At 38.1% G+C, this 13,508-nt stretch overlaps 1 long non-coding RNA gene across 10 annotated transcripts in view; it reads left to right on the top strand.

Moving 5' to 3' along the window:
* Nucleotides 1-13,508, top strand: part of LOC309855734 — a 55,580-nt gene that overhangs the window by 2,093 nt on the left and 39,979 nt on the right. For 6 of the 10 annotated variants that reach the window (XR_014306953.1, XR_014306955.1, XR_014306958.1 and 3 more), the window contains one exon: nucleotides 5,895-6,032. The exons of 1 other annotated variant lie outside the window; for it this stretch is intronic. This is a non-coding gene — a long non-coding RNA (uncharacterized lncRNA). Of the gene's footprint in view, nucleotides 1-5,894; nucleotides 6,033-9,104; nucleotides 9,225-13,508 lie in introns of all 10 variants that reach the window. 3 more of the 10 variants (XR_014306954.1, XR_014306956.1, XR_014306957.1) reach the window with 1 other exon arrangement.

The following is a 13,508-nucleotide window of genomic DNA, read 5'->3' as shown; positions in this document are numbered from 1 at the left end:
TGAGCCAGAAAGGGGTCCAGTTTCATTCTTTTGCAGGTAGCTATTCATTTTCTCAGCACCATTTATTGAAGAGACTGTTTTTTTCTCCTCATTGTATATTCTTGTCTCCTTTGTCATAGATTAATTGACCATATAAGCTTGGTTTTATTTCTGGGCTGTTATGTTATATATATTTTTTAAGATTTTATTTATTTATTTGAGAGAGCGAGAGCATGCGTTTGTGTGCAGAAGAGAGCATGAGCAGGGGAGAGGGACAAAGGGAGAGGAAGAAACAGACTCCTTGCTCAGGACTCTGGGATCACACCCTGAGTGGAAGTCAGCCGCTTAACTGCCTGAGGCACCCAGGCACCCCAGGCTGTTACGGGCTGTTATGTTCTATTGATCTCCCATACCTGTGTTTTTGCCAGTAGTACCATTCAGCTTTGATTACTATTGCTTTAAAGTATAGTTTGAAATCTGATACTGTGGTACCTCCAGATTTGTTCTTAAGGCTGCTTTGACTATTCTGGTTCTTTTGTGTTTCCAAGGAAATTTCAGGTTTATTTGTTCTAATTCTGTGAATCCATTTACAATGACACGGATGGAGCTAGGGAGTCTAATGCTATATACTTACATGTGGACTTTAAGAAACCAAACAAATGAGCAAAGGAAAAAAAGAGAGAAACCACAAAACATACTCTTAAGTATAAAGAACAAACTGATGGTTACCAAAGTGTGGGTGGAGGGATGGGTGAAATGGGGATTAAGTAAAGCATTTGTCTAGATGAGCACAGGGTGATGTATGGAATTGTTGAATTACTATATTGTATACCTGTAAGTAATATAACACTGTATGTTAACTATGCTGGAATTAAAATATAGCTTAACAGAAAACAACCACAAAACACCCACTATAGGTGTTTTCATAGGGATCTCATTAAACCTGGTGTTGTTTTGTGTATTATAGACATTTTAACAATATTCATTCTTCCTATCTATGATCATAGTATATATATGTTTCTATTTATTTGTTTTATCTTCAGTTTCTTTTTTTAAGATTTTATTTATTTATTTGACAGAGATCACAAGTAGGCAGAGAGGCAGGCAGAGAAAGAGGAGGAAGCAGGCTCCCCGCTGAGCAGAGAGCCCGATGAGGGGCTAGATCCCAGGACCCTGGGATCATGACCTGAGCCGAAGGCGGAGGCTTTAACCCACTGAGCCACCCAGGCGCCCCTCAATTTTTTTTTTAATCAGTGGTTTATTGTTTTCAGATTACAGGCCTTTCAACTTGGTTAAATTTACTCCCAAGCAATTTTTTCTGGTGCAGTTGTAAATGGGATTTTTTTCCTAACTTTCTTTCTGATATTTTGTCATTATTGTGTAGAAAACACAACAGATTTCTATATATTGATTTTGTATCTTATATGTTTACCAAATTTATTAATTCTCATAGTTTTTTGGTGGTCTTTAGGGTTTTTTATATATAGTATACTATATAGTATATAGTATTATGTCATCTGCAAATAGTGACAGTTTTACTTCTTCCTTACCAATTTGGATGCCATTTGTATATTCTTGTCTGATTTCTGTGGTTAGTACTTCCAGTACGATATTGAGATAAAAGAACCCTTGCCTTCCTGATCTTGGAAGAAAACCTCTCAGCTTTTTTACATTGAGTACGATGTTTGTTGGTTGTCATATGTGGCCTTTATTGTGTTGAGTTATGTTCCTTCTGTATCTACTTTATTGATAGTGCATCTCATAAATGGATGCTGAATTTTGTGAAATGTTTTTTCTGCATCTATTGAGATGATCACATGGTTTTTATCTTTCATTACTTAGTGTATTGTATCTCAATGATTGATTTGGAGGTACTACATCATCCTTGCATCGCTGGAATAAATATCATTGGATCGTGGTGAATGGTCCTTTTAATGTACAGTTGAATTCATCTTGTGCATATTTTGTTGAGAATTTTTGCATGTATGTTCATCAGGGTTATTGACTTGTAATTTTCTTTTATTGTAGGGTCTTTATCTGATTTTGGTATCAGGGTAATGCTATCAGGTATATCAAATAATCAGGTAAAATCAATTTGGAAGTATTTTTCCCTCTTCTGTATTTTTGGAACAGTTCAAGAAAGATAGGTATTAATTCTTATTTAAATGTTTGGTAGAATCTAAAGTGTTTCCTTCAGGGGTGTCTGATTGGCTCAGTTGGAAGAGTGTACAACTCTTGATATTGGAATCATTAGTTTAAGCTCCACATTGGGTATAGAGATTACTCAAATAGATAAATATATCCTCTGAAAAAATAAAGTGTTGCCTTCTTAAACAAAAATTTAAAGCAAATCACTAAGAAAATATTTGCAACCTACATAATAAAGAAAGATTTACATTCCTAATTTACAAAGAATCCTACAAATTGAAAGGAAAAAGATAACCTAATAGAAGAGTGGACAAAGGGGCGCCTGGGTGGCTCAGTGGGTTAAAGCCTCTGCCTTTGGCTCCGGTCATGATCCCAGGGTCCTGGGATCGAGCCCCACATCGGGCTCTCTGCTCCATGGAGAACCTATTTCCTCCTCTCTCTCTCTGCCTGCCTCTCTGCCTACTTGTGATCTGTCTGTCAAATAAATAAATAAAATCTTAAAAAAAAAAAAAGAAGAATGGACAAAATAGAGGAATAGATATTACGCTGAAGAAACAAAAGTAGTCAATGAACATTTGAAACTGTATGTAGCTTCATTATGCATCAGGCAAATGCAAAGGAAAACAGATCACCTATCACGATTGGCAAAATTTTTGAAAATTAATAATATTTAGTGTCAGCATATTGAAGAAGAATACTTTCCTATACTGTTGGTACAACATTTTTGGAGAATAGTTTGTATATTTTTTAATGGATGATTGTAGGTTTCTAATTACTGTGGTATTTATAGTCCATTGAGTACATTTTTAAAAAGATGTAATAATTTTATTTTAAAATGTCAGAATTTCTAATAAAGTTACATTCTTTGCAAAAAAAAATGTTTGGTAGAATTCAGCTGTGAAGCTATCTGGTCCTGGATTTATGGGGGTTTATTATTAATTAATTAATCATTTATTTATTTATTATTTTAAGTAGGCTCCACGTACAACATGGGACTTGAACTCACTACCCCAAGATCAAGAGACACATGCTGTACTGACTTAACCAGTCAGGTGCCCCTGGTTCTGGATTTATGTTTGTTGGAGTTTTTTTTTTTTAAGATTTTATTTATTTGAGAGAGAGAGAGAGAAGGAGCAGAGAGTAGGAGCAGAGGGAGAGGAAGAAGCAGTGAGCCTGACGTGGGGCTCAATCCCAGGATCCCAGGATCATGATCTGAGCCAAAGGCAGATGCTTAACCTACTGAGCTACCCAAGTGCCCCTTGTTGGGAGTTTTTTGACTACCAATTCAATCCCTTTTACTAATTGGTATGTTAAGATTTTCTGTTTCTTTCTGGTTGATTCTCAGAATATTCTCTTTCTTTATTAATTTATGCATTTTTCCCTAGTTTGTCTAATTTATTGACAAATAATTTTTCATAGTAGTCTCATAATCTTTTGTATTCCTGTGGTATTAGTTGTAACTTCTTTTACATTCCTGATTTTATATATTTGATCCTTTTTTTTCTTGATGAGACTGGCTAAAGGTTTATCAATTTTGTTAATCTTTTCAAAGCATCAGTTCCTAATTTCCTTGATATCATGTTTTTGGTCTCAGTTTCAATTATTTCCACTCTTTATTATTTCATTCATTCTGCTAAATTTGGGCTTCATTTTCTCTTCTTTCCTAGCTCCTTTAGGTATAAGGTTAGACTGAGATTTTTCTTGTTTCTTGAGGTTGGCCTGTATTGCTATAATCTCCCATCTTAGAACCACTTTGCTCCATCCCATAGATTTTGAAATGTCCTGTTTTCAGTTTCATTTGTCTCCAGTTATTTTTTATATTTCCTCTTTGCTTTCTTCATTGACATATTTTTTTAAAGATTTTATTTGTTTATTTGACAGAAAGAGAGAGAGAGCACAAGCAGGGGGAGCAATAGGCAGAGGAAGAGGGAGAAGCAGGCTCCCCATGGAGCAGGGAGCCCAATGCGGGGCTCGATCCCAGGACTCTGGGAACATGATCTGAGCCAAAGGCAGATTCTTGAGGACTGAGTCACCCAGGGGTCCCTATTTTTAATTTTTTGAGGAACCTTCCTGTTGTTTCCCACAGTGGCTGTACCAGTTTGCATTCCCATCAGCAGTGTGCAGGAGTTCCTTTATCTCCACATCCTCACCAACACCTGTTGTTTTTTTTTATTTTTGATTTCAGCCATTCTGACGTGTGTGAGGTGCTAACTCCTTGTGGTTTTGATATTTAGTGATGTTGAGCTACAGTCTTTATTTTAACATCTAATTTGTCTGATATAATCATTGCTACTCAGGGTTCCTTTTTTTATTTTTTTGCTTCCATTTGCATGGAATATCTTTTCCTATCCCTTCGCTTTCAGCCTGTATGTGTCTTGAGGTCCGCATTGAGTCTCTTTCAGGTATCAAATAGATAGGTCATTTTTTTTTTAAATCAGTTCAGTCACCCTGTCTTTTGTTTCACCATATGTCTTTTGATTGGAGCATTTATTTCATTTATGTTTAGAGTAATTGATTGATATGTATGCTATTTTGATCATTTTTAAATAATTTTTTTTATAAACATATATTTTTATCCCCAGGGGTACAGGTCTGTGAATCGCCAGGTTTACACACTTCACAGCACTCACCAAAGCACATACCCTCCCCAATGTCCATAACCCCACCCCCCTTCTCCCAAGCCCCCTCCCCCCCAGCAACCTTCAGTTTGTTTTGTGAGATTAAGAGTCACTTATGGTTTGTCTCCCTCAGAATAACTGATCATTGTTTTTATAGTTGTCTTTCTGTTCTTGCTGTGTTGCCTTGATGCCTGATGACTTTCTTTAGTGTTATGCTTAGATTCCTTTGTCTTCATTGTGTATCTGTTACAGGTTTTTGGTTTGTGATTACCATGATGTTCATTTAGAACTTTCCATGTATGTGGCAATGTGTATTAAGTTGGTGGTCACTTAAGTCTGAACACATTCCAAAAGTACTTCATTTGTACTCCCTCTTGCATGTTTTATGGGAATGATGTCATATTTTATGTTTATATTTTGTGTATTCCTTGACTAAGTTTTTAGATATAATTGATTTTACTGCTCTTGTTTTTTTATCCTTCATACTACCTAAATAAATGATGGAGCTCATAACTTTATTGTGTGCTTGCTTTTACCAGTGAAATTTTTCCTTTGAAAATTTTCTTACTTAGAGTTATGGCCTTGCATTTTCTCCTTAAATATGTCCATTTAACATTTCTTGTATAGTTGGTTTAGTGGTGATGAACTGTTTTAAGTGTTGTTTGTCTGGGTGACTCTTTCTCCTTCAATTCTGAATAACCTTGCCAGTAGAGTATTTTTGGTTGTAGATTTTTTCCCTTTCAGCACTTTGAATATATCCTGCCATTCTCTTTTGGCCTACAGTTTTTGCTGAAAAATTAGCTAGTAGCCTTACTGTTTATCCCTTGCACAGAACTGCTTTTCTTTTGCTGCTTTGAGATTCTCTCTTTATTTTTAATTTTTGACATTTTAATAATTATGTTTCTGGGTGTGGACCGCCTTGAGTTCATCTTGTTTCATGTCTGTGCTTTCTGAACCTTGATATCTCTTTTCTTCCCCCCAGATTAAGGAGGCTTTCAAGTATTTCTTCAAGTTAGTTTTCTGCCTTTCCCCCTTTTCCCTTTCTGAGACCCCCATTATGCAGATGTTATTATGCTTGATGTTGTCACAAAGGTACCTTAACCTGCTCTCATTTTTTTTAAAGATTTTATTTATTTACTTGACAGAGAGAGAGAGAGTGAGCTGGAGAGCATAAGCAGGGGAAGCAGGAGAGGGAGAGGAAGAAGCAGGCTCCTGAACAGGGAGCCTGACGCCACTGGGATCAGGACCCGAGCCGGAGGCAGACACCTAACTGACTGAGCCACCCAGGTACCCCAACCTATTCTGATTTTTTAAAAATTGTTTTCTTTTTGCTGTTCCACGTGGTTGCTTTTACCTAGTCTTCCAGCTTACTGATCCATTCCTCTGCATCCTCCAATTTGCTGCTTATTCCCTCTATAGTACATTTTTCACTTCAGTTATTGCATTTTCAGCCCTGATTGGTTCTTTTTTTTTTTTTTAATTTTATTTATTTATCAGAGAGAGGAGGGGGGGTAGAGAGTGAGCACAGGCAGACAGAATGGCAGACAGAGGCAGAGGGAGAAGCAGGCTCCCGGCTGAGCTAGGAGCCCGATGTGGGACTCGATCCCAGGACGCTAGGATCATGACCTGAGCCGAAGGCAGCTGCTTAACCAACTGAGCCACCCAGGCGTCCCTGATTGGTTCTTTTTTAAAATTTTTTTTAATTTTATTTTTTAATTTTTAAAAAGATTTCATTTATTTATTTATTTGAGAGAGAGAATGAGAGAGGGAGAGAGAGTATGAGAGGGGAGAGGGTCAGAGGGAGAAGCAGACTCCCCACTGAGCAGGGAGCCCGATGCAAGGCTCGATCCTGGGACTCCAGGATCATGACCTGAGCCACTTAACCAACTGAGCCATGCAGGCACCCCTGATTGGGTCTTTTATATATTTTCTATCTCTCTGTTATATTTCTTAGTGAGTTCATCCATTGTTTTCTCAAATCCAGTGAGTGTCTTTATGGCCATTACTTTGAACTCCTTTGTCAGGTAGATTGCTTATCGTTGTTTGACTTAGGTCTTTTTCTCAATTTTTTTCATATTCATCCTTATAGAACATATTGTTCTGTTCTCTCATTTTGTCTTACTCTTTGTGTTTGTTTCTATGTATTAAAGGCATCAGCTATATATGTCTCCTGCTCTTGGAAGTAGTGGTCTTATGTGGAAGGCATCTTGCAATGCCCGTTAGTGTAATCACTCCTGGTCACCAGAATCGGTATGCTCCAGAGCTGTTCTGGTGTGGGCTTCATGCACTTTCTTTCTGTGGCTGAGCTACAGCGCTACATTTGGGCTAGAGGGTCAAGCTGGCCCTCAGCTTGGCTGGCTGCAATTTTTGTAGTATCACTTTTATAAACTATTCCATTCTCTCCCACACTACAAGTCTTTTTTAAGGTAAGCTTTTTTGTTGAGGTGGAGAATAACCCACCTCCAACTGTGTCACTTCGGCATGTGGAGCATTTGGAGCTGAAGACTTGGGGCCCGCCAGACAAAGGAAGAGCTTTCTTATTTGTTTTTCTTCTGTTAATCTGTGTTATGTCAATTTAATTATTAGAGCAGCTGAAAAACCTAGAAGGGAAGAAGAGAAAAGTTTCCTGCCCTTATGATACTTAGCTAAAATATGTTTGTTTTTGATCTGTAATTCAAATTTAACTCAGGTCATGTATTTCATTTTTTTTCTTTTTAAAAATCTGTTATGGAAGTATAGTTGACGTACAATGTTATATTAGATTCAGGTGTATCACATAGTGATGCAGCAATTCTGTACATTATTTGGCGCTCACTTTTATAAGTGTCTTCACGATTTGTCACCATACATTATTACAGTATGATTGACTATATTCCCTGTGCTGTACTTTTCATCTCTGTGACTATATTTATTTTATAACTAGAGGTTGGTAATTTTTAATCCCCTTCATGTATTTTGACCATCTCTCCTCCTTCCCCTCTGGCAGCCACCAATTAGTTCTCTGTATATATGAGTTTATTCCTTTCGTTTGTCCATTTGTTTTTTTATAGTCCACATGTAATGAAATCACATGGTATTCGTCTTTCTGTTTGACTTACTTCCCTTAACATAATGATACCCTCTAGGTCCATCCATGTTGTTGCAGATGTCAAGATTTCATTCTTTCTCATGGCTGAGTACTATTCCATTGTGTATACATACCACATCTTTATCCATTTATATATGGATGGGCAGTTGGGTTGTTCCCATATCTTGGCTGTGATAAATAATGCTGCAATACACATAGGGGTACATATATCTTTTCTGGTTAGTATTTTTGTTTTCTTTGGGTAAATACCCCCTAATGGAATTATTGGATCATATGGTATTTGTATTTTTAATTTTTTTGAGGAATCTCCATACTGTTTTTCACAGTGATTGCATCAATTTACATTTTCATGAACAAAATGTGAGGGTTTCCTTTTCGCCACATCCTCACAAACACTTGTTATTTCTTGCCTTTTTGATATTAGTTGGGCTATATATTTCTGTTTGTTTGATCTTGTAAATGTAAGGATTCAAAATTTGCCACCCCAAAATATGTCTTTGGCATGGGAATTATTAAGTGTGATGATTTTTTAAAAATATTTTATTTATTTATTTATTTATTTGACAGAGAGAGTGCGAGAGCATACACATGCACAAGCAGGGAGAGTGGCAGAGGCAGAGGGAATTGAAGGGTCCCCACTGAACAGGGAGCCCAATGTGGGGGTTGATCCCAGGACCCTGGGATCATGACCTGAGCTGAAGGCAGCTGCTTAACTAACTGAGCCACCCAGGTGCCCCTAGTCTGATTGTTTCTATGAAATATAAGCTCAGGAAGAACTTTTGACCTTCTTTTTAACTGCCTAAAAGAATTTAGGTAGAGGACCTGCTCCAGGCCAGAGATGTCACCATAGGTAACTATAGTATAATATGAACTAAGTAGGATAGACAGGAATCTAGCAAGCCCTGTTTGTTTCAAGTCCTGGCATGTCCCATTATTTCTGTTTGGCTCAGCAAGCATTTCTTTCACAAGAATTTACTCTTTTTCATCCTCTAGTGAATTGCTTTCTTTTCCTTTGAAATTCCTAACCCATACCCATTTCTCCTTAGTCCAGAATGAAATACATATTTCATTTTGCCTGACTGTGTTTGGAAACTTTATGTGGATTCCTTGTAGGTCCATAGTTTTGGTTTTTTTCTGTTAATCTGTCTCATGTTAGTTTAATCCTTAGACCAGCCAGAAGAATCTTGAAGGATGTAGGAATTTTTTACTCCCCAACAGTTGTCGTGGGTGGCAGGATAAATTTTTAACTGGATGGACATTGCTCTCCGTAGGGCATAGGGCACAGCACAGCTGTGAGGTTCTGGGACTTCTGACAAGTTGGCCTAAGTTACCAGTTCTTACAACATTAATCTGCTGAGTCTCTGCCTGAAGGTATAGTGGAATCAAGAGTGGTAAGCATCCTTTTCTTTATCTAAATTGAGATTAGCAGGAAACAATATTTGTGGAACTCGTTCCCTGGGTATAGGGACTTTGGTAATACTTCGTTTTGGAAAGCAAATTAATATTCAGAGATTGAGTTTGTCCTTGCTAATAATTTATTTAGAAGAGGTGCACTATGAGAATTTTACAAGCCAGTAGCATACAGCATAATGTCTCTTCATGAACCCATAAAGAAATGACATACTCCAAATTTATGATCGATTAACCACACTACTGTTCCAGGAAAGGAGAAGTGGAAGGGATAAAGTCCAGACTTAGTTGAGGTGTACCTTTGAAGGAGTTGGTACTCAGGAGAGAGTGCTTAGCCAACTGAAAGGTGAGGCCCATCCACCAATGCAAAAGTTAAGGTCCCCTGTTGCTAGAGCGCTTTGCTGGGGATTGATGGCACCATTCTGGGCAAGAGGATTTTTATCTCAAAGCTGCTTGCTGCTCAGCTTTCACCACTGCTTGTAGAAGATTCCCTTTTACCAGCAACAGGAGCTAATTGCCCAGGTCTTCAGAGCTATCTTAAATCAGCAAAATCTTGCTTCTCCAAGACCAAACACTTGAATTGTCCTCATAAATTCAGTATTTGCTGTCAAAATGTCCCCTTGCCATATTTGCTTCCTTATATATTTTTTTGATATGCCCCCAGGGGGGCCCCCCAGCAACTGAGCTATTGAGTTCTTAACAGTGAAAACAGATGACAGGACAACATCCTAACACAAATTACATCATTCTTATATCAAAACAACTTTATTTCTAAAAACTTTGTCTTTATCATAAACAAGTGGATTTGAAATTGCACCATAAGAATGCACAACAATTCAAATTTGTAATTTCAAATCACTCACACACTAATTAATCCTAAGGGCCTAAATGCCCGGTTCGAAGCTAAGTTCCCAAAAATATCAGTCCACCCTCTGATTCTACATCACTTACAACCTTAATTACGTGCAGTCATTTTGGGGAAGCATTTTTCCTTTGCTGCACATTCTTTTACACCATTGTTTAATGACCAATATAAGCAACCATATTCCTAATATTTGTAGCAGAAGCACAATAAAGAACTGCTTAATACGCTACCGTATCCAATTGCTAAATGAAAACAAATGAAGCTTTTTAACCCATTCAGTGAAACTTCCTTAAGAATTGTATTTCCATCGATAGGCCATTTTTAAAAAGATATTATTCATTTGGGAGAGAGTGCATGAGAGAGAGCACAAATGGGGGAATGGCAGAGGTAGAAGGTAGAAGCAGCTCCCCGCCGAGCTTGGAGCCTGAGCCGAAGGCAGACACTTAACCAAATGAGCCACCCAGGTACCCCTATAAGCCATTTTTATAAGGATCCAGGGGTTATAAGCACGAATAGTACCTTGTATATACAATATCAGGCACAGGTATGGTTGCCATAATATCAGAATTCAAGACTGTCGTAACTTTGGGAATAGAATATTTTTGTCCTCTTTTCAATTCCTACTGCGTTATATTAAGTTTATTAGTCTTATCTACCATGTTTGTTTATTTAAGTTTCTGTTGTGTGATTTAAATTGCGTAAATTTATTTTATTTTTTTTAATGCTAATAGCTTTTTTAAAAAAGACTTTATTTATTTATTTGACAGAGAGAGAGAGATCACAAATAGGCAGAGAGGCAGGCGGCATGCTGTGGGGGAGAAGCAGGCTCCCTACTGAGCAGAGAGCCCGATGTGGGGCTCGATCCCAGGAACCTGAGATCATGACCTGAGCTGTAGGAAGAGGCTTAACCCACTGAGCCACCCAGGTGCCCTAAAATTGACTAAATTTATTTTAAAAGTTTCAATATGAAATATTTCTCTGGTTATTTTACTTTTTTCTTTTATTACTTTTTTTTTTTTTTAATTCCAGTTAGTTGGGCGCCTGGGTGGCTCAGTGGTTAAAGCCTCTGTCTTTGGCTCCGGTCATGTTCCCAGGGTCCTGGGATCGAGCCCCGCATTTCTGCTCAGCGGGGAGCCTGCTTCCTCCTCTCTCTCTCCCTGTCTTTCTGCCTACTTGTGATCTCTGCCTGTCAAATAAATAAATAATCTTTTTAAAAAATTCCACTTAGTTAACATACAGTGTTCTATTAATTGCAGATGTACAGTGTAGTGATTCAGCAGTCCTATACATCCCCCAGGGCTCATCACAACAGGTGCATTCCTTAACCCCATCGCCTGTTAACCCATTACTCTCTCTCCCTACCTCCCCTCTGGTAGCCATCAGTTTATTCTCTATAGTTAAGACTGTTTCTTCATTTGGCTCTGTCTGGTTTTGTTTCCCCTTGCTCATTTGTTTTGTTTCTTAAATTTCACATGACTGAGATCACATGGTAGTTGTCGTTTCCTGACTGTCTTATTTTGCTTAGTATTATATTCCCTAGTTCCATCCAAGATTTCATTCTTTTTATGGCGGAATAATATTGCATTGTATATTTATACCACATCTTCTTTATCCATTCATCAAACGATGGGCATTTGGGTTGGTTCCATAATTTGGCTATTGTAAATAATGCTCTATAAACATCGGGGTGCATGTATCCCTTTGAATTAGCGTTTTAGTATTTTTGGGGTAAATACCCAATAGTGCAATTGACGGGTGATAGGGCAGTTCTGTTTTTAATTTTTGAGGAACCTTTGTACTGTTTTCCACAGTGGCTACACAAGTTTGTGTTCATACCTACGGTACACAGGGGTTCCTTTTTCTCCACATCCTCACCAACACCTGTTGTTTCTTGTGTTGTTGATTTAAGCCATTCTGACAGGTGTGAGGTGATACCTCATTGTGCTTTTGATTGGCATTTCCCTGAGGATGAGTGATGTCTTTTCATGTGCCTGTTGATGGTCTGGATGTCTTCTTTGGAGAAAAATGTCTGTCTGTGTCTTCTGCCCATTTTTTTCATTGGATTATTTGTTTTTCAGATGTGAAGTTGTATCAGTTCTTTATATATTTTGGATATGAACCCTTTTTTGGATACATCATTTGCAAATTATCTTCTCCCATTCCATAGGTTTTCTTTTCGTTTTGTTGATTGTCTCCTTCGCTGTAGAGGATCTTTTTATTTTGACGTAGTCCCAATAGTTTAGTTTTCCTTTTGTTTCCCTTGCCTCGAGAGGCATAGCTAAAAAAAGGTGTTATGGCTCATGTCAGAGAAGTTACTGTCTATGTTCTCTTCTAGGATTGTTACGGTTTCAAGTCTCATATTTATGCATTTAATCCATTTTGAATTTATTTTTGTATGGTATAAGACAGTGGTCCAGTTTCATTCTTTTCCATGTTGCTGTCCAATTTTACCAACACCATTTTGTGAAGAGATTGTCTTTCTCCCATTGTATATTCTTGCTTACTTTGTCACAAATTAATTGACCATAAAAGTATGGGTGTATTTCTGGGTTTTCTAGTTGTTCCATTGATTTTGTGTTAGTTTTTGTGACAGTACCATGCTGTTTTGATGACTTTGTAATATAACTTGAAATCTGGAATTGTGATGCCTCTAGCTTTGCTTTTTCTTTTTCTTCTTTTTCTTTCTTTCTTTCTTTTTTTTTTTTAGGGAGGGAGCGGGGGAGAGAAGAAAAGGAGAGGGGGGAGAGTGAGGCTGTTAAGCAGGTTCCATGTCCAGTGTGGAGCCCAAGGCAGGTCTCAATCTTACAACCCTGAAATCATGACCTGAGCCGAAATCAAGAGTCAGACACTTAACTGAATGAACCACGCAGGTGCCCACATATTTTACATTTTTTTCTCAGTAATCTCTACACCTAACATGGGGCTTGAACTCACATCCTGAGATCAGGGGTCACATGCTCTATTGATTAAGGCAGCCAGACACCCCTTTGCTTTGCTGTTTTAAGATTGCTTTGGTTAGGGGCGCTTGGGTGACTCAGCTGGTTAAAAAAGTGTCTGCCTTCATTTGGCTCAGGCCACCATCTCCAGGTCCTGGGATGGAGCCACGCATCAGAGTCCCTGCTCAGAAGGGAGCCCGTTTCTCCCTCTGCCTCTGCTGCTCCCCCTGCTTATGCTCTCTCTCTCTGTCAAATAAATAAATAACCTTTTTTTTTTTTAAGAGAAAAGATTGCTTTGGCTATCAGGATCTTTTGTGGTTTCATACAAATTTTAGGATTGTTCTAGTTTTATAAAAAATGCTATTGGTGGGACGCCTGGGTGGCTCAGTTGGTTAAGCCGCTGCCTTCAGCTCAGGTCATGATCCCAGGGTCCTGGGATCGAGTCCCGCATCGGGCTCCTTGCT

The sequence above is a fragment of the Mustela nivalis genome (assembly GCF_964662115.1).
Source record: "Mustela nivalis genome assembly, chromosome: X".
Lineage (NCBI taxonomy): Eukaryota > Metazoa > Chordata > Mammalia > Carnivora > Mustelidae > Mustela > Mustela nivalis.
The sequence above is the reverse complement of the archived record's forward strand: the minus strand, read 5'-3'. Positions and strand labels throughout refer to the sequence as shown.